Source organism: Hippocampus bargibanti, linkage group LG16, assembly GCF_051943395.1.
Source record: "Hippocampus bargibanti isolate YZ-2025 linkage group LG16, ASM5194339v1, whole genome shotgun sequence".
In the NCBI taxonomy this organism is placed as follows: Eukaryota; Metazoa; Chordata; class Actinopteri; order Syngnathiformes; family Syngnathidae; genus Hippocampus; species Hippocampus bargibanti.
The window spans coordinates 6096828-6118005 of record NC_142749.1 but is presented as its reverse complement, the minus strand read 5'-3'; the positions used below and the strand labels follow the sequence as shown (position 1 = coordinate 6118005).

At 40.6% G+C, this 21178-nt stretch overlaps 1 protein-coding gene across 2 annotated transcripts in view; it reads right to left on the bottom strand.

The window, feature by feature from the left end:
• The window catches only part of srrm3 (serine/arginine repetitive matrix 3), a 74175-nt gene extending 53049 nt beyond the window's left edge, over positions 1-21126 (bottom strand). For both annotated transcript variants that reach the window (XM_089017510.1, XM_089017511.1), the window contains exon 1: positions 20886-21126. The gene's annotated coding sequence lies outside the window, so the exon portion shown is untranslated. The remainder of the gene's footprint in view (positions 1-20885) is intronic.
• Between the last annotated feature and the right edge of the window lie 52 nt (positions 21127-21178).

The window sequence follows — 21178 nt, the reverse complement described above, 5'->3', positions numbered from 1 at the left end:
CATTCTTCTTTATTCTTCTTTGTTTATTCTTCTAGTATTCAATTTTCTTTTAGACAACGTTCAGGGGTTAAAACATAATTTAACCCTTTCATACACCTTATAACATAACATGAAAATGTGTGCACTGCAGTAACCACTGTTCCTCAAAGGGTTAATTAAGAATACCAAACCAAATAATGGGGTGGGGGGTGGCAAAAAGTAAATCAATGACGTTGAGGTGGTGCATGTTCAGATGCTCTATATCAGAATCAGAAAGGGTGTCAAATTATTTTTTTTTTTGCCACGGGCCACCTTGTAGTTGCGGTTTCCTCTCAGGGGCCGTGATGGAGCCATTAGAATGTTAAATCCCCAACATATTACATTCAAAGTGCACAAAAAATTAACTCATTCACTGCCATCACTAAATGTATCAGGTATTGAAAATTTGACGTGGAGCACAATTCCTAAATTTGTTCTGGTTTTGGTTTTTCTTGCAGGGGGTGCCGAAACAGCGCTGGTTAGACCTCTGGAAATGTTTTTCCCCCTTCCACGAGGGGGCAGCATTTGCATTTTGTACAGCCGACCTCATTTCAAGCTCATATGCTTTCAACATTTAGCTTGTAGTCGACGTGCACATTCCACCATGATGTCCCTGATCCACTGGTGAAGAGACGCTTTGATCCTCTCCTCTTTCATCTGGAACTGCTTTACGTAACAAAGAGGGTACAGAAAGTGCTTAAGAATGAATGTCTTTCAGTGTCTTTGTGTTGTCATGTTATTTGTTATTTAGGTTTTTTTTGTTCTTTTGACTTCAAGACGGCGCCGCGAGAGTGGCTGCCTTTCCAGCAGCTCATGTGTTTTGCTTTTCTACTTTCATTTCTTTCATCACTTTGCTGCTGTGAAATGTCAATTTCTCCACTACGAGACTAATAAAGGCAGTTCCAATCCAATCCAATCCAATATAATCCCAGACGCATGTAGTTTAGGAATTAACTTTTTTTCTGATGAAAGAAGAGAGTCAAAGGTGTCTTTCACTCCAATTAATGTTTATGTTGTCCTAAAACTCAATATTTTGTTGGTCCTCCAATTTGAGTGAAAATGACAAAAGCCCTGGCACTGGAGTGGACACATTTTTGCACGTCTGGTAGTGAATGAGTTAATCAAAGAATTGTTTTCAAATTTGAAATAAAAATAATAATGACTGTTATTCATGGTTTACATGGGAGTATTTGAAAATTTGGTCCGGACTTTAGCAAGCATCATGGAATTTCACAAGTTTGATTTGCTTTTGGTGCTGAATAAAATTATGTGGCGGGCAAGATTCGGCCCCTGGGCCTTGACTTTGACACCAGCCCACTAAGTGGAGTATTCTGTACAAACGCAGTTGACGTGTCGGCAGAGATGAAGGAAACACACACACACACACACACACACACACACACACACACACACACACACACACACACACACACACACACACACACGCGCGCGCGCGCGCGCGCACACACACACACACACACACACACACACACACACACACACACCCACGGTCACCCACACATGCTGCCGGTGCGCTTCCTGAAAAGCTACTTAACTGGATAAGAGCGGTGCGAGCCAGCTGGAAGACTCAACACGTTCCACAGGAGGATGAACAATGAGGCTAAATAAGACCACAACATGTAGGATATCTGGAATCTTTGTCGCGATGTTTGCTCTCTAACAAGCTGAATTTGCAGTTCCACTTAATTGAGGAGATCAGTGATCTTGGGGAGGAAAAAAAATAAGCTCATGAAGATTTCTGTCCTATGATTCAATTTGCGAAACACAATCAGCAGCGCATGTGCAATATAATATGGATTTGTTTTTGAAAAAAAACCATCTGTGTTGATTTTTAACTCCAAACTGTGGCACACAATTTCAATGTGAATACTGATGACTTGCCAGTTTCACCAATTTGGATTTGTTCCTCTATCTTTTTATTTGTTTATCAATCTGCAGTTTTGTTTCCTCCCATTTGTTATCCTGCAGCTTTCTGGTGGCTATTTTAATGACATTTTTAAATAAAAAAATGATGACAAGAGTCCGGATGTTTACTCGTTAGCAATCATTTATCATGAGCAAAACTTAATTTGCTAATGATATGCAAATTACAGGCCATTCTAACCAATATTTATTTCTTCCTAATTGTACTTAACTCATTCACTGCCATTCACAAATGTATTTGCAAATTGAAAATATGACATAGAGCGCCATTGCGGAATTTGTTTGCCGTTTTTGTTAGGCTTGAGTGCCGATAAAGTGCTGGCCAGACCTCTGGCAATGTTTTTTTTTCTTTTCTGCATTTCCCTTTTTCCATGTTAGCACTTTGTTCCAGCTTCAGCTGTTGTTAAAGCGCTATATAGACCGATATCTATGTATTACATAGTGTTTTGGACAGCCGCCCTCATTTTCAAGATTATATAACTCCAGATAAATTAGGAATTAACTCTTTTTCTTCTGATGAAAGAAGAGAGTCTAAGGTTTCTTAAGCTTAATTGAATATTTATGTAGTCCTAAAACTCAATATTCTGTGGGTCCTGGAATTCAAGTGACATTGACAAAAAACCTGCCACTGGAGTCGACACATTTTTGCACGCCGAGCAGTGAATGAGTTAAACATGATGAAACTGGAATTGTCATTTGTTGTTAACGTTAACTTTCCCTTAAAGGACTAGCTGACATCAGAAAAACGTCTTATAGCATCTAAAATACCCAAAACACGCAGTATGATACTTTTATTCAAATGCAAAACACCAATAAAAATGACTTAGTGTCCAAAATCTGCAAAAAATTGAGCTGCGAATTGGGCATTTTCAGAAAGTCCCGCCCCCAGTTTGTGACGTCACGCCAAGACGTCTTGCATTCCTTGAGAATCAAAACAATGGCTTCAGATTCAGAGAATATGCTTTCTTGTTACACATCCAGTTATGAATATGGTTCAAATAGTTCTGAAGAGGAAAGCATACATGTTTGAAATTGATTAAAGAAGTCCTTCCGTGTCATTTTGAGGCAACATTGGGGAGAAACGATCACCAGAAAAGAGGCACAAAATGGCGACCTCCTGTGGCCACCTCCGTTTCCACAGGCTGATAAATTCCTTATATGGAGCTTGGACACACTCTTCTGGCGGCTTTTGGGTGCAACACAAGGTTTTCATACCAAACAATACAGCAAAATACATTGACGTGATGGAAGGACTGCTACAATGTGTCTTTTTTTTTGGTCAGGGGGCGTTCCTTTAGTGACGTCACGTACGGACTCGTCACCAACTCAAAAACAAGACTTCCTGAATATTCAGCACGAGTCTTAAAACGTAAAATATAGCTATATGCGGTGGAATCTTTTTAAAATACGCTCAGTAGAAGTCATTTGAAGCATTTTACAAATTATGGACACAACTTGTTCGGAGACGTCGGTTGTCCTTTCAGTAGTGGCTGCAAAGAAATATATGTGACTCAATGTTGGATGGACAGTTTTTCATTTGAAGTTTGGTTATACATACTACGCAAGTGTACTACGCTCACATTGTAAAGAAAAAAAATACAACAACAAAAAATGTAAACAATAAAAAAAGCTTTGCTTTGAAATGTATATCTCCAAACATCTCTGAAGAGCCATTGTAGGAAAAAAAAAATACAATCTAAATGAATTATTGTTAAATTCAAAAGTATCCTTCTGTGTGAAAGAGAGTGGGAAGGGTTGTCAGTCTCTAAGTGCCAATCAATTGTGCCAAAGTCAGCTCTGAATTGCATACACGTGCTTGTTACCCAAATGAGGAAAAACATTCAGGGAAATAGACAGAAAGAAGATATAATTTCATGTTGTGATTTTTCTGCTCACCTAAAATACCAGGTTAGACGACTGCCTCGGCACGACTAACGTAAACTACAGATTAATTTGCAAATTAATGTGAAATCACAGTCGGGGTGCCACTCCGGTCTGTTATATTAACATTCAGAATTAAACTTTTTGTGTCTTGGTTCGCTTCACTGATATTTGAGATTGTTGGTTGACAAGGGGGATGGTAATCGAGCGCAAAAGACATCTGGATGTGTCACAATTTCAAATTCATCATCCAATTTATAATCTGTACTCTGATTGTCCTTGAATATTCCCCATCGCCATGACAACACCAACACACTAATCATGGATGCAGAGATGCCAGGCATCTGTCAACTGCCCTTCTGCCAATGCTCAGAACAAATCCTGCCCTTTATCGGATTCCCTCTGCGCATCATTAGCGTATTCAATCGCTATACTTTTTGTATCGACGGCGGCGAATCTGAAGGGCTGCTTACTGGGGCAACACTGACTTTGCTGACAGCTCTGAAACACCTCTGCACCCCAGGAGAAAAATCATGCCAAGGTTGTTGTATTTTCGTAGTCTACTTTTTCCCCGCCTTTCATTCTCTTCAAAGCAAAGAAACTCTCGCTTGTTAGTTCTCTGTGAACCAAACGTCGAACGGATGACTCGAGAAAGAAAAAGAGCCACTTTTGGAGCAGAGTCTCCGAATAAGGGATATTGGCTTCCACAAGCAGACACCGCCCAAATGACGACAGAACTTTCAAGACAGCAAACTGAAACGAGATGAAAACTGAAGTCTGCACTGGTCAGTCGCCAGCCAATCGCCGGGAAAATGGAGGCTAACATGCCTTTATGCTCCCATGAACACTTATGGAAAATTTAGAGGGCTATTAAACCTCACATGCATGTTTTAAAAACCAACAAGGAAGGCCTTTCAAAGTACACAATGCAAAGCGGGAGCCATGATAAGAATCATAAACCTCAGAAATGTGGGGAATATTTGCTAACCATTAGAGCAACATTAGTGTCGTATCGTTAAATGTCAGACTTGAGCAATTTATAGCCAAAAGGTGAATAATGTCATGCATTACAATTCAGAGACAGTAATGTTGTACAATTAGTCATGAGATTGACATGACGGTAATGAGTACTATAAAATGATTGATGTAATAAAAGTCATTTACGACATACTGATAGCGAGAGTGGGATACCTCTGCTTTTGATTCCCTTCACCAAGACAGGAGAGATAGGAAAACGATGGAAGTCATCTACTTTCTATTGATCTCACTACACTAAAAGACTGCATGCACACATCACAAACAACCTGAATGCTGCCAAAAAGAAAACCGGCTAAAGTTGAGATCGGTTATTTCTGCTTTATTATTCATTACGTCACTGTTGTGCCGTTACATCTGATGGCCACACTCCTATGTCGTAGGCCACGGCTAAAGAAACAACATGAGGTGACCACGTCTCTCTGACAATTCAGATTCCTCCACCAGCCATATGTCGATGAAGAACGATATGTGCTTGGGTGCTCTGAAAGCGGCCGGCTGTACCACCTATGGAGATGGTGCAGGCATGAATAGAAATAAATAAACAAATACGTACATACATGGATAAATAAATAAATACACACATTGATAAATAAAAAATACACAAATGGACAAATACAAAAATACGCAAATGGGCAAATATAAAAAGACACAGATGGATAAATAAAAAAACATACACAAATGGATAAATAAAAAAATACGCAAATGGATAAATAAAAAAATACACACCTACACACACAAAATAAACAAATTCACAAACACACATACATACAGTGATACACGATTACGAACGGCTTGGTTAACGAACTTTTTGGCTTACGAACGTTAAATTCACGATAATGTAATCTTGGCATACAAACTACAGTAAAGTCTCGTTATATCGATATTCAAGGGAGTCCGAAAAAATATCGATATAACCGGGACTATCGATATATCCGACCCTGTTTGCATGTAATTTTCTCCGTGCGTGCATAGAAAAAGTATCGATATAACCGGGACTATCGATATATCCGACATCGATATAACGAGACTTTACTGTATTTTTCGGGATACACATGGAGCGCCACAATGAGTGATGTGTCGTTCGTGAACGAGCCGGTTCTCCTAACAAGTTGTCCTCTCTTCCCTGCCCTCAGTCTTCGGGGGCGGGGTCAAGAACACAGCAGTGAGGAGCGGCGGGGGTTACAGAAACACAGAGCAGCAAATAAATAGATAGGCAGATGACGGAGAGAGAGTGACAAAATGGATAGAAAACTGTGAAATTTGGACTCGTTTCAACTTTATCGATAGTTCAAAGGCAGAGTGTAGACTGCCAGGTTAAAATATCCCATCAATCAGGCTCCACAAATAACCCGCACAAGCCATCTGTACACTTGATGCAAAAAGCTGTCAACCCAGCTAAACAGAACACAATTGATGAGAAACTAGGTAAAATTAACGCAGAAAAAGCACGGCAACTTCACTCGGATATTGTCAAGAGGCAACCTGGAAGTTCGTCATCCATTGATGATTTCAAGGCTAGCCACGGATGGTTCGAGAACTTTAAGCGTCGTACAGGGATTCATAGTGTCATTTGTCATGGTGAAGCAGCCAGTTCTGACGATAAAACTGCTTATAAAGCTTGTTCCTCATCAAGCCAACGACATTATACAGTACAGTTTATTTCATTAATTACAATACTATAGCACATTTATTATACATAAAATAATGTTTGTAATATTTTGTGTAATTTTAAGTCAACAGATTATTCTCATTTTAATGGTTTCCTATGGGAAATTAATGTTTGGGATACATATTTTTCGCCTTATACACTTTGTCTGGGAACCAATTAAATTCGTAAGGCAAGGTATTACTGTACCTACATACGATAATGCTGTTTGCCTTGCAGAAACTGTTTATTTCTTAGAGGTGGGGATGTAACGGACTAAAGCAATATTTCTGAGCTAATCGGTGTTTACATGCCAAGGGAGGGTGTCGATATAAGCAGAAATCTTCAAAAGGCAGAAGTTTCTCTAATCTGCAAAATAGGGCGGAGGATTAAGACATCTTTCAGAGTAGGCGTGCAGCTGTAATCCTTGCCTGTGTGCAAATAAATTTTGTTTCTACGAGTGGAGTTGGGATGCTGTGGAAGAGCATATCAGACAATAAAAAGAGCAAATAAGGGCCAATGTAACAAGCATGGCATGTGTGCAACCTTGAGTAAAAGGTGCATCACTATTGCTTTTGTTGCAGGGGATTTTTTTTTATCATCTCATTTATTCCGTCAGTGACAGGAGGTCACTTAAGCTGATGTGACGTATCACATCAATCACATCATAGCAAGAGCCCCATTCAATCATTCAGTGATGTCGAGAAAAGACTTCATCTGCTTTGAGCCATTCAGATAAGCGAATGTCTCACTAGACTACAGGTGTCAAAGTCAAGGTCCAGGGGCCAAATCTGGCCCATCACGTCATTTTATTCGGCTCGCGATTGCAAGTCAAACATATCAAGTGCCATGAGGCTTGCTAAAGTCTGAACAAAAATTTTAAATTGACGTACGTTAACAACAATAGGCATTATTCTTGACTTCAAATTTGAAAACTAGTTAGTTATTAATTTGCTTTGCACTCTATATGTAATATGTGGAGGGGATTAAACATTCTAATGGCTTTCCCAAATTCATAACGGCCCTCAAGAGGAAACAGTAACTACAATGTGCCCTGCGGCAAAACATGAGTGTGACAACCCTGCACTAGACCATCCATCCATCTTCTACATCTTATCCAGGGTCTGGTCCCTGCTTTCGCAGGGAGGCCCAGACTATCATCCCCCTGGTTCCGAGGTCAACTGAGCTCTTCCCCAAAGTCCCCCTGCCATTGGCACATTCCCAGGACACCTCCACAAGGAGGCGTTCAGGAGGCATCCTAATCAGATGCGCGAGTCACCTCATGCGGCTTCTTTCAATGTGCAGGATAAGCGGTTCAACTCTGACCCCCTCCTGGATGACTGAGCATCTCGTTTTATCTCTGAGGGAGAGCCTGTGGAGAAAACTCATTTCGGCCACTCGTATCCACTACTCAAATTTAAACCCCAATTCTTTTTCCCCTTCAATGGTGAAAGCTGTTGTGATAAAGTGTCAGCACGTACACAGATGTTGCCAGCAACTCTGATCTAGAACATAGTTCCGTAGAGAGAGGTCTGACAGATGGTTTCATCACAAATAGGCTGGTCATTTGCAGTATAAAACCCATCCGCAGGATGTACCTCAAAGTTAATTCGCTATGTCAGCTTCCGCAGTATGCTGTTTGTGTCAACAGACTGAAGCGGGCTGGTCCTTTGGGGTGCAGAGGACCGCAACGCATTTGATTGTGGAGGCGGCAACGCTCCGTAAATTAGCCGCGAAGGGTGAAAGTAGTCTTGGTGAAAGCACGCGCAAAAGGTCAGGTGAGCTGGGGCTTCACCAGTGGGCTCACGCTAGGCAGCTCAAAGGTCACACAAAGCCTCAGGCCAGACAGACCAGAATGAAGAAGAAGACAGAACATATCACCAGGAGCAAATAAGCTGCAGAAAAAGTCGAAATTGAGTGAGCGGCAAGAGTGTCCAAACACTTGCGTCTTTCAAAGGACAATAGCAGGTGGACAGTTGTCTATTTGTAGAGTACAATTACCTAATTAACTTAACTTCCAAGACAGCAGACCTGCGCCAAAGCTCAACTGTTTACAAAAATAAACATTGTGTAATGATTTATTTGCAACGCTCATCTGTTTATTAACACATTCACTGCCATTCCCCATTGAATTGAAAAGCATGACATGAAGCCCCATTCCCAAATGTGTTCAGGTTTTGGTTTGGGGGGGGGGGGGTACCGATAAAGCACTGGTCAGACTTCTGGCAAGGATTTTCCCTCCCACAAGGGGGATTCATTTGCCTTTTGTACAGCCACTTTTTGTACCCACACTTGCACCTCATATTACTCCAGACCCATATAATTTAGGAATTAAATCTTTTTTCTGATGAAAGAAGAGATTCTAAGGTTTCTTAAACTTAATTGGATTTCTTTGTAGACCAAAAATTCAATATTCTGTGGGTCTTGCGATTTGACTGAGAATGACAAAAACCCTGGCACTGGAGTGGTTACATTTTTGCACGTCTGGGCAGTAAATGACTTAATTAACAGGCTATTTATCTATTTAATTATCTATGTATCCATGTATTTACTCATGTATTTATTTACATATGTATTTATTGTGGCGGGTAAGTCCACGCGTGTTTTTTTTTGTTTTGTGTTTTGCTTAAGTGAAAGGATGTTAGTCATTTTTGACTGCGGGCCACATTGTCATTACGATTTCCGCGAGGGCCGTTATGAATTTGGGGAAGCCATCAGAATGTTTCATCCCCTCCGCCTATTACATTCAGAATGCACATTCAATTGATTAATGACAAATTTCCAAATCTGAAAGAACAATAACTCTTATTGTGGTTTTCGCGGGACAATTTGAAATTTTGGTTTGGACTTTAGCAAGCATCATGGCACTTGACATAATAATAATAATAATAATAATAATAATAATAATAATAATAATAATAATAATACATTTACTTTATAAGCGCCTTTCTAAACTCTCAAGGACACTTAACAGGCATGCTTGATTTGCCTTCGCAGGCCGAATAAAATGATCTGGCGGACCATATCTGGCCCCCGAGCCTTGACTTTGACACCTGTGCTATAGTAAGTCAAAAAGTAAAATGCAATCAAAATGAGAGCATTTTTCTTTGGGGGGGGGGGGGGGGGGCCTCTTATCCATCATCTTCATTCAACCATTTTCTCTTCCACATACTGTATCCTCATTCGTGTGATGGGTGAGTTGGAGTCTACCGGAGCTAATTGAACATGGAGTACACCATAGAATGGTTGCCACACATATTGAAACCACAATCTCTCATTTTGTGTCACATGCGCGCAATCCCACTCTGCCAAGATGCAACGGTCAATCGAATCTTTTGTTTAATTTAGATCAAAATGGTTAAAAACAATAGATATCACAAGCTAATGGAGGTTTTTGACTTGTAGCAGTATATTGATCATGTATTAAATTTATGTGCATGAATTGTTTCTTATTCTGTCATCAGCATGGTTGATAAATAAGAGCTGTGTTCTTTGGATGAAGAGATAAATTGACTTTCTCACCCGTAAAAAAATAAAAATAAAAAAAATACATTTTGACATCCGAAGATGCAGGGAAAAAAATGGATCATGGCTAACATAATTCCATCCCCCTAATCTGTCACTGCCACAGTCCATCTTTGGCCTTCTCCAGCCAGTTTATTAATCCTCTCGCAAAGTGTGTCCATGCAATATCCTCTGGCCATGCAGCACACCTAACGATGTACCGCCCGTCCCTTGCCCTTTCCCTCCCCCACCACCATCTGTTTCCTGCACAGCATTTTGGCATACATCTCTCAAGAGCTAGTTATAACAAGAAAAGAAAGAAATTAAACTTGTGCAATCATTGCATCTCATAACAGGTGACGGGAGTATAAAAATAATTCTTTAAAATGAGAAGTATACAAAGCCAGTTAGTTAAATAAAAACGGAGTATGTGACTGTCTATAGTACTATATAGGTTTGACCATTTACAGTTTCTATCCGTAAACCCCCAAAGACAAATTCTTCTCTAATGACTTTTCTCTTGACAAAACAGTCCTTCAAACAATCTCAAAATCTGTGGCGGGTAATTGATCTTTTTGGAAGATACAGAGCAGAATAGAGATTTGGAAAAGAGGGGCTGGAAGCGAAAGCAACACCCATTTGTCACATAGACCCGAGGAACATGAAAACGTCTTTGGAAATATTTGAGCGACAGCTATTTTCAGATATTTACATTGCGTTGCTACTGCTGTGAGACACGCTTAATCTTAACCATTAAACTTCAGTTGAGAAAAGAGATACAGAGGCTCTTTCATGAGATTGGCCATGATACCGAAACGAGTCCCCATAGCAAATAGAAGTGCCATAGGGCCAGCATCAAATATTCCAAAGGCAATCTCTTAATCGAACTGGCCTGCAATCACATTCCTCAAAATGTAACGAGGCTCAAGTGGTCATCTGAGAGCAGCTCAGTGACTCAGCTGTATCTCACCTTGACTTTGTTGTCTAGGACCAAAGACACACACATGGACAAAACTGACAAGAACTTGAATCTGACAAAAACACAAAAGAATAAAAATGGAATAAAAATCAAACATCGCTTTTGAATTGTGGTTAAGTTGATTTTTTTTAACTCATGAAACAAGCCTGCACAAAAATGATGGTCCATCCAAGAAAAAAAGTGTCTTCAAGTTAGCATCACAGGTTCTTCTGACTTGTAACCAGCCTGTCTGCCTATTTCAAATGTAATACAGCAAGTCGGTGCTGTTTGGTGACATGGCGAATACCACACTGAACGTGGACCATGAGTAGAGAAGGAGAATATTGTCTCAGGAGATGCGAAAGAGAATAATCGGCAAACATAAAACACAATAACTATAAGGCGCACCTAAAAGCCATCGTTTTTTTCAAAAGCTGACCACGCGCCTTATAATCCGGTGTGGCGTACACATGGATCAATATTGAGCCGCAACAGGTCTCGCAATTACGGTAAGCAGCCATTTTCCCTCGTAGAAGAAGTAGTACGCGGTGCATAACATACGCCACTATCTGCCAGTGGATCGTAAATGCCTGGGCTGATAGGAAGGCAGGAATTGTCACTGAACTGCCAGACAACAACAGCGACACTGACTCCATGAATGACGACTTGGATGAGACGGAGCCGGGCGTGTTGGATGCCGCATTCCATTCGGACACGGAAGAAAAATTCCAGGGATTCGTAGATGAGGAATGAACTGATGAAGTGAGTTTTATGTGTTTCCTTTGTGTGTTTACAGTTCAAAAAGGTGTCACGGTTTGCGAGGTGGTGATGGCGGGTGCGGATCCCAAAAAGCAGGCAGGAGGGAGCAGGAGGTTGTTTGACAAATTGTATTAAAATAAAGTCAGCAGGAACAAAATGTAAAACATCAAAATCATCTGAATGAAAAAAAATACAAAGTAGCAAAAGAAGACCAAAAGTAAAAGTCCGCCAAGGTTAAACAAACACATACACAGCATGCAATTGCAGACAAAGCATGCAGCAAACAAGCAGCAAACAATGAACCGACACCGGATGGTCGTGCCGGGTGTCCTTTTAAGTGTCAGTGATTAAACGACCAGCACCTGCGAGGCTGCAGGCAGGGCTGACGTCGCTACCCGTTGGTCGCCAATCTAATCGGGACGACCAGCACCTGTGCAGGTGCAGGCGGGGCCGACAGCGCCCCCCGTTGGTCGCCAACCAGATCATGACACCCTGAAGGGGTTCATTGTGTTGACATATAATGATAATAATACATTTCATTTATAAGCGCCTTTCAAAACTCTCAAGGACACTTCACACATCAATGGATACTACGTGAAATACATTCTTACATTTTCTCAACATAACAAATGGCAAACCACACCGCTTACTTACTGTTCTGCCGCCTACTCATGCAAAGACACAGAATGCCATGAGGGATGCCAGATCATGTCCTCACTTCCCTCTCCCTCTCAGTCTGCCTGCCACCCAACGCCCGATCAACCTTTTAAATAATTCACAAGGCACTATCCATGTCAATTACCTGCTGACGCTCTCCCTGAAGTGGAAGGTTACCATATCTGCACACGGGGCTGCCCTGCAGTTTGAGTGGCCATGCTCCAATAATAATCTACCGCTCCAATAATTTCCAAAATATATTTTGACTGCTGCAATTTCTTGCGAACCTGAGGCAAGCGGGTTTGTCTGATTTCATAAAAGGGATATGAACACGATAGATGATCGCAAATGCAATTTGCTACACGACCACATTGGCGATATTCAACCAGAAAGGGGGAAAAACAAAAAGTACTATCACACACACTGATTGCATGACTGTCAATGTTTGATGCTATGTGTTTTGTTTATGATTTGACTTTAACTGTTTTGTTCAGTGCTTTGTGACAGCTCCAGCTGTTGTTAAAGCGCAAAATATGTATTTTATTGTACTACTCGTGCATGTCCAGTGTTTTTTTAACTCATTCACTCCCATTCAGAAATGTATTTGCGAATTGAAAAAACGACGTCGAGCGCCATTCCTGAATTTGTTCGGGTTTTGTTTTTTCATACTTGGGTGCCGATAAAGCGATGACCATGGCCTTTGGCAATGTTTTTCTTTTCCACAAGGGGGCAGCATTTCCATTCTTTCCATGTTAGCACTTTGTTCCAGCGTCAGCTGCTGTTAAAGCACTATATAAATGTATGTATTGTCTTGTATTTTGGACAGGCGCCCTCATTTCAAGCTCATAAATCCAGACCCATACAATTTAGGAATTAACTATTTTTCTCTGACGAAAGAAGAGAGTCTAAGGTTTTTAACGCTGCATTGAATATTTATGTAGTCTTAAAACTCAATATTCTGTGGGTCCTAGAATTTCAGTGACAATGACAAAAACCCTGGCACTGGAGTGGACAAATGTTTGCACATCGTCTGGCAGTGAATTAGTTAATAAAGTGGATTTGCATTTAATGTCCAGTGAGTGTCCAACTACTTATTTTAGAGCATAAAAAAGGAAGGGAGGATTTAACATTTTATTTTTTTCTGCAAAGGGAAGTTCAAAGCTCCACATCATATTTTTATGCACACAGCATCACTTTTATTCCTGCCTGTGCTTCTATGTCCAATTTCCTGTCTTGTGACCAAATAAATGAAATTGTATCCCCCAATGCTGCTGAGCTCTCATGACATTTTGTCATCCGCTGCTGCCTGCTGCTGGTTTCACTTGATGACAGACTGTCACTTATTAAGGTGGTCGGGACTGTTCCTTCAGCGCAATTACACTCTTGCTGTTGTTGTCATCAAATGTAACAACTCTTTAGCAAAGATCAATTAGCATGTTAATTGCAAATTTTGTCGCGTCATTGTTCCAAAAGACCCAAAAAAAACACAATGACAAATAAATTGATTGCTCTCATTTCCTCAATTGGGGAGCTTCTCATTGCGTGTCGTTCTTTTCTGTCTCATCAGCCGTGTATGTAGCATACAGTGGTATGTTCAAAATCACTTTGCTCAAATAATTTAAAACAATTTAACAGTCCACCGTAATCCCTTTTCAGCGATAAATTATTTTATCAAGCCACGGAGTGAAATCAGATGTTCATGACATCAGATGTAAATAAACACACATTATATTTATCGGACTCATTCACTGCCATTCCCGAATTTATTTAGGAATTGAAAAGCATGACGTTGAGCGCCATTCCCAAATGTGTTTGGGTTTTGGTTTTTCTTGCGAGTGAGGTGCCAATAAAGCGCTGGTCAGACCTCGGGCAATGTTTTCCCTCCCACGAGCAGCATTTGCCTTTTGTACAGCTGCCCCATTTCAAGCTCATATAACTCCAGACCCATACAATTTAGGAATTAACTATTTTTCTCTGTTGAAAGAAGGGAGTCTAAGATTTTATACGCTGTATTGAATGTTTATGTAATCCTAAAACTAAATATTCTGTGGGTCCTGCAATTTGAGTGAAAATGACAAAAACCCTGGCACTGGAGTGGAAACATTTTTGCACATCAAGTCTCGCAGTGAATTAGTTCATATGATGTCACAGCGCCATATTTGCTCAGTTCAGCCAAGTATCCGTCAATCTTAGAATTGTGTTTTGTGCCAAAATTGTGGTGCGTTGTCACTGATCATCCAAAAAAACATTAATCAAACCAACGAGTGAAGTCCCACCTACCAAATTGCTTCATAATTCCTTATCATATTTTAGCTTCTCTCTCATCCCCGTCTCTCTGCATTACCCTGGTTACCTCAACGGCTGCTCTGAAGTCCTTCAAAGTAGATTTGAAATTGGTGAGGTAGAAGAAAGGGATCCCTGTGGGACAGCGTCACATATACGTGCCCTAATGCATCCACACAGTTCCAGAGAGCACTAAGAAGTGGCCTAACGGTGCCCTTTGAACATTCGCCAAGTAGTGGCTTCAAAAGGGCATAGCTCAAATAGAATACCTCAGTGTCAAGAGTATATGGAATTCAAGAAACCAGTATTGTGCCATTTTTCCACTATTGCTCAAATTCAAACACAGACAACAGATCAGATTGCAGAAGTACAGAACGACTGGTTTAAAAGGGCTATAGCAAAAACGGATGAAATAATAATAGCGTTCAAGCACTTGTAAGACCGAAATGAATAACTGGGAATAAACGTGGGATGGGCAAAAATCTTTAGCAACGCCTTCTTTCTAACCTCACAAGTTGAGTTAAATAATTCAGTTGTGATCTTGAATGGAAATTTTTAATCAATGTCTTTTTTGCCCATGTTCATGAGAGGAAGGGCTGCAATGCGGAATTAGATTTCCCTTCGATCACAGGTTGAAGCAGACGCTCTTATGATCTTCAAAGTTACTTAAAAGCTTCCCGCAGAGCAAGAGTCATACTCTGAAAATGAAGTTTACATAGCAGATTGCCAGAAGACAATTTCAGATTCTATCTTCATGAAAATTTAAAAAATGGGTCGATCACTGTATTCATCTTCACTTTAACATAAATGTTGCCCAGAAAGTAATCCCACTTATAGACAGTCTTAACTCATTCACTGCCAAACATGTGCAAAAATGTGTCCACTCTAGTGCCAGGGTTTTTGTCATTGTCACTTGAATTCCAGGACACGCAGAATATTGAGTTTTATGATGACATCAACATTCAATGCAGCGCAAGAAACCTTAGGCTCTCTTCTTTCATCAGAAAAAAAGTTAATTCCTAAATTATATGGGTCTGGAGTTATTGAGCTTGAAATGAGGCTGGCTATCCTAAATACAATGCAATACATGCATATTGGTTTATATAGCGCTTTAAAAACAGCTGAAGCTGGAACAAAGCGCGAACATGGTAAAAAGAGAAATGCTCCCCCCTCGTGGAAGGGAAAAAACATTGCCAGAGGCCATGGTCAGCGCTTTATGGGCACCTAAGCATAAAACAGAACAAAACCTGAACAAATTCGGGACTGGTCCTCTAGGACATATTTTCAATTCCCAAATACTTTCGTGAATGGCAGTGAATGAGTTAATACAAAACAAATATTTTCCACCCAGCTCATCTCCCTCCGTGGAGTAATAAAAAACTGATGTAAAACTTATTAGCGGTGCACCCCTACATAAAAGAGATCCATCTGCTCATTTAGGAAAAGTGTTTGAATATCAAAAATACAGTTGTCGAGTAATAGAAGTAGCAATAAGGCTGAGAAGCAACAGACTGCTAGTAGTTGTGTTTCAAATAAATATATGATACACACAGGCTTGGGAAATAACCACAATAAGTCCACAAATAAACGAAAACTTTGTGGAGATTCTTAAAATAATGCATACAGAAACTTAAAATTGCTACAGGGTGAGCAAGATTTAAAGGACAACCGACACCTACGGACAAGTGCATTTTGCAAAGATTCCACCGCATATATTTCATAGTAAGAGAAAGACATGCCCATTTCATGGTAAGATCAGAGGATTGTCATCAAATGGTGAGTATAGTTTTGCTTTTTTGATTGTTGCTGTGCTCATGACCATTTTGTGTTTGGGAGCCGTTTACTGAGCGTGTTGCTTGTTCTGTAGCCACAAAGGGACACAAGTCTTCTTGTGCCGGTCCCAAGTCCGGATAAATACAGAGGGTTGTGTCAGGAAGGGCATCCGACGTAAAAGCTGGGCCAAAACAAACATGCGCATCATACCTCTGAAGATGGAGGTTACTGATTCGCTGTGGCGGCCCCTTGAAGGGAAAAGCCCAAAGGAAAAGAAGAAGATAGCTATATTTTACCTTTTAGACTGGCGCTGAATATTCATTGTTTTCGAGTTGATGACGATGCCCTAAGTGACATCACGTTTGGAACGCCCCTGATCGAGAAAGCGACACACAATGCATTTTGGGACTTTTGCATTTTGTCTGAAAACACAGTGTTGATCGCAAAATTAGAAGGAAAACTACATAACGCGATGGTGAATCATTGTGTGTCACAGACAATTGCGGTAACACGCATAAAGAAGCTGTAAGTTTACACAAATTCCCAGCGGACAAATCATCTTGTGCATTTTCTGGGACGCTACATTGGAGTCCAGATGGCTCGAATTGACCCGGAAGGACTTCTTTAATCGATTGCAAACATTTATGCTTTCCTCTTCAGAACTATTTGAATCATATTCATAACTGGATGTGTAACACGAAAGCACCTTTTCCGAATCTGAACTCTCCGAAGCCATTGGTTTGATTCTGGAGCAATGCAGTTTGTGAAGGAGTATCCTGGCGTGACGTCACAAACAAGGGGGCGGGACTTTCTGAACCTGCCCAGTTTCGAGCTCATTTTGTGGCAGTTTTGGGACACTTTTCATTTGTGTTTTGCATTAGACTACAAATATCAGCCTGCGTGTTTTGGGTATTTTAGATGCAATAAAAAAATGTTTTTCTGATGTCTGTTAGGAAACAAAAAAATGGTGTCCTTTAAGTAATTCTATGTGTGCTTATATACATACACACACTTCAAAACAAAATGGTCAGTAATAAGAAAAAAGTGAAAGCCGCGTGTGTGTGTGTGTTCTTGTGAAAATAAATGCACAAGGGACAATTCTAAATCACTTGTACATTGAAGGATTGACTTGTTATTTTCTCTTCCCGAGCAGTATGAGAGAAGCTTGCGTCAAAGGCCAGGTTGGGGATTTGCTGAGAGTGATAAGCCTTTTCAGGTGTAACCTCAAAGAAAGAGAAGACGGTGTAGCGCGCTTGCAAGAAGGTTGGCGATGATGAGACAGAACAAAGAAAGCACGGACCTTATGATTTTGCTCATACATGCGTGCTTTGAAAAGGCAATGAATCAAAATGCGGATTTCTCAAACTACAGAGACAGTATGTAATGAGGAAAGCTAATAAACGAAACCTAGTACAGTAATCCCGTGCTACTTTGCGGTTCGATTATCGCGCCCCTTGATGCATCATGTATGTTTTTTCTAACTTAAAAAAAAGGCCGCAAATGGCAGCAATAGTCACAACAGTACAGTACAGTAAAACAACATCAGGTCACAGGGAGCAGCATACAGCATTCATGATATTTACTGTTGTTACTTTTGAATTTCTACACCCATTTTGAGGCATTACTGTTCTGTAAATGCACAAAACCAAACATTAGTTCAGTAACCAAAAACATTTATTATATTTGGCCACACCTGAAAATGATTTGACGATTAATGTACATTTTCATCACTTTGCTGACTGGACATTAATCGTCTTGACTCTGTTTACATTTTTGTAATGCCACTCTGTCAACTCTAGTTTTTCTGTTTTCGCTTGTTTTCGTGCTGACTCGGGCCGAAGCTGATTGGCCGAGGGACGACATTACTGGACAGCGTTCAACATACCTGAATGCTTCTCCCTCCTTTGTTCTCGCATTGCGTTAGTTCAGGTTACGTACTGTACGTATTCTCATATTTTTATTCGTACTTAATATGCCCCCACTGACAATGGCTCCTAAACGCCCCGTGCTTTCAAAATCTTCCAGCGAACCCAAAAAGCAGAAAATGATGACAGTGAGTGAAAAAGTAACATTTCTTGACAAACTGAAGGAAGGCAAAAGTCATGCCGCTGTTGCACGCCATTACAACGCCAATGAATTGACGGTGCATTACATCAAGAAAGACCTGTAAATATTATACTCTATATACTGTATGTTGATAGCGGACTGATTATTGCATTAGTTTTTTTTTTTTTCTCCAAGCATTTACTGTGCTTTTTTATGCATATGGCGGACTGTGTTCCACTAAATTTGGCCTTGTAAATGTTTTTTGTACACATACACATGGAAATTTACCAATATATGTAGGGTTTGCTAGATCACGATTTTTCGTCTATCGCGGGTGGTCCGGGTCCGTATTAAATGCGATAAATAAGGGATTACTGTAATATATTCATATATCAAATGCGGGAGAACATGCAAAAGCCAAGCAAAGATTCAAAAGCCAAATCAGAACTTTCACCCCTGCAAGAGGCTAAGATTTTTATTTCCAGTAAAGTCAACACCATGGAAAGAGGGTTGTATCCACTTCATACTGTATTCCCATTTATTTGAACGCAACCGATGAGCTTTCTGAAAGTGACACTTGAGCAATCATACAGCACTCAAAATATTGTCTGTCATCCTCTCTCTCACAAGCTGACAAGACTTTCATACAAAGCAAAGACATTGCCACCAGACATAAAGCCCAGGCGGTGCCAAGTTGCAGTTTCAAGTAGAAGCTGATCTTAATTGCTCTGACTAATGTTCCCCACGGATCTCCACCTATTAGGTTTAGAATTAGCAGAGGGAACTCCTGCTGCTCTTCCAATGCAGCTCGCTTCACCATTCTCTGTGTCCTGCCGTTCATGCATGGAGGGAAGTAGGACAGGGGGAGGAGCAGTTTGAGACTGCCAGAAGGATCCTCGAATGTAGGAGAACAACTGGAGGCACTGCAGAATGGATGTGGAAGGGGCAAGTTGGTCTTGCTGCAAATCTCAGGTTAATGACAACCATAAATTGCGTCCAAACAGATGTGCTGCCAAACAGAAGTGCAGTCAGGGGTGCTGAAATGTAAAAAGTAGTCCTTTGTGTACTAAGTAACTTGTGAGGAACTTTAGATCTATTTATGTATTTATCCAATCAAGGCATGAATGTCAAAAAGACAAAACTATAAAATAGGAATGTGCTACTTCTGATATGTTGAAAGCCTTTAGGGGGTCGTGTGCAGTCGTGTCTCTGCTTGGCTCTGTGTTTTTGGTGAAACAAGGTCAAACAGTGTAACCGATTACGTCGGATTGGTCAAACACGTGACTGCACCACAGATACAATTTTCTCTGTTTCTATTGAACCCAAAAAATTGAGGTGGCATTAAAACTACTCTGACAATTACACTTAATTCAAAAAGTTATATGAGGAATTTAGCAACGCAGTAACTGAGGCTCTCTCGTACATAACTACATTGTGAATAAAAGACTTATTTCATTCATTGGCCATCCTTACACTCGAGTTAAATTCTACTCCTACCAGAAAAAAAAAGTCTGAATCGAATGCAATCTGCATCGACACTTCCACCATTCAATAATAGCTCATATATGACTAATCCGTTCATCCACCTGTAGTTAGCATGTGTACATATCTTGTGACTATTCCCACGTTGTAGAATAGAATAGAATAGAATACAATACAATACAATAATACGTATAATATAATATAATATAATATAATATAATATAATATAATATAATATATAATCAAGTTTGTTGTTTTTTTTCACAATATACTATACTATACTATAATAAAATATAATCAAGTTTGTTGTTCTTTTCATAAAGATGGCTTTGCTTTTCCGTGGTAAAACAAAAACAAACAAGCTGGATTTTTCTGTGGAAAGTTTACTCTGAACAATTTACCTTTACCTTCTACTGCTTAGATTGGGACCAACTAGAGTCATTTTAGAGTAAAATATACGTCCGTAAATCAGTCAGTAATTTCCTGTGTATCGATCTTAAGGTATCCGTACTTCCGTATAAAAGTCGGAATATGAGTGCAAAAAAAAGGTTTACCGCGCATTGGCAGGTTTCATTTAAGTCCACCAAAAAGAGAAATGTGCCATGTTGTCCCGTGGCGACAGATGGGGGTGGGATGGGGGTGGGGTGGTTGACAATGAAGCGGCAGCTGGCCGAGGGGAGCGAAACATGGACGAGGGATACAACGGCACCATCTGCACAGCAAGGGGACGTTGCCTTTGTCAGACAAAACGAACTACTAAACAGTCTTTTCAGACGCATATACGCCGCGTTCACCAACGCTGACACTATATTTACAACACCAGTTCGTTCTCTTTCCTTCGGCGATGCCACACTATTACCGACTTAATCCGACGTAAGCTTTTTCGAAAACTCTTACCTTTCCTTTTGTGTAGTCTTCGGAAAGGTAACCGGAGGCGTCCCCAGCCGCTTTCGGCGTGCGTGCCTCGTTCTTGTGCGCAGAGGAGCTGCTGCTGTTGTTGTTGTAGAGCCGAAGCTTGGTCCTCTTCGTTCCTCCTTTGCGGCATTACCAAAGTCCCCGCAGCCTGTGCTCGGCTTGTGGTGCTGAAGTGGACAGCTCACCGAGCGGCTGTGGAGAAGACAGAAGAAGGGCAAATGAACCTTTTTTCCAGATAGTCTGTCGACGGCGACCTCTGTTGAAAGGGAGGTTCA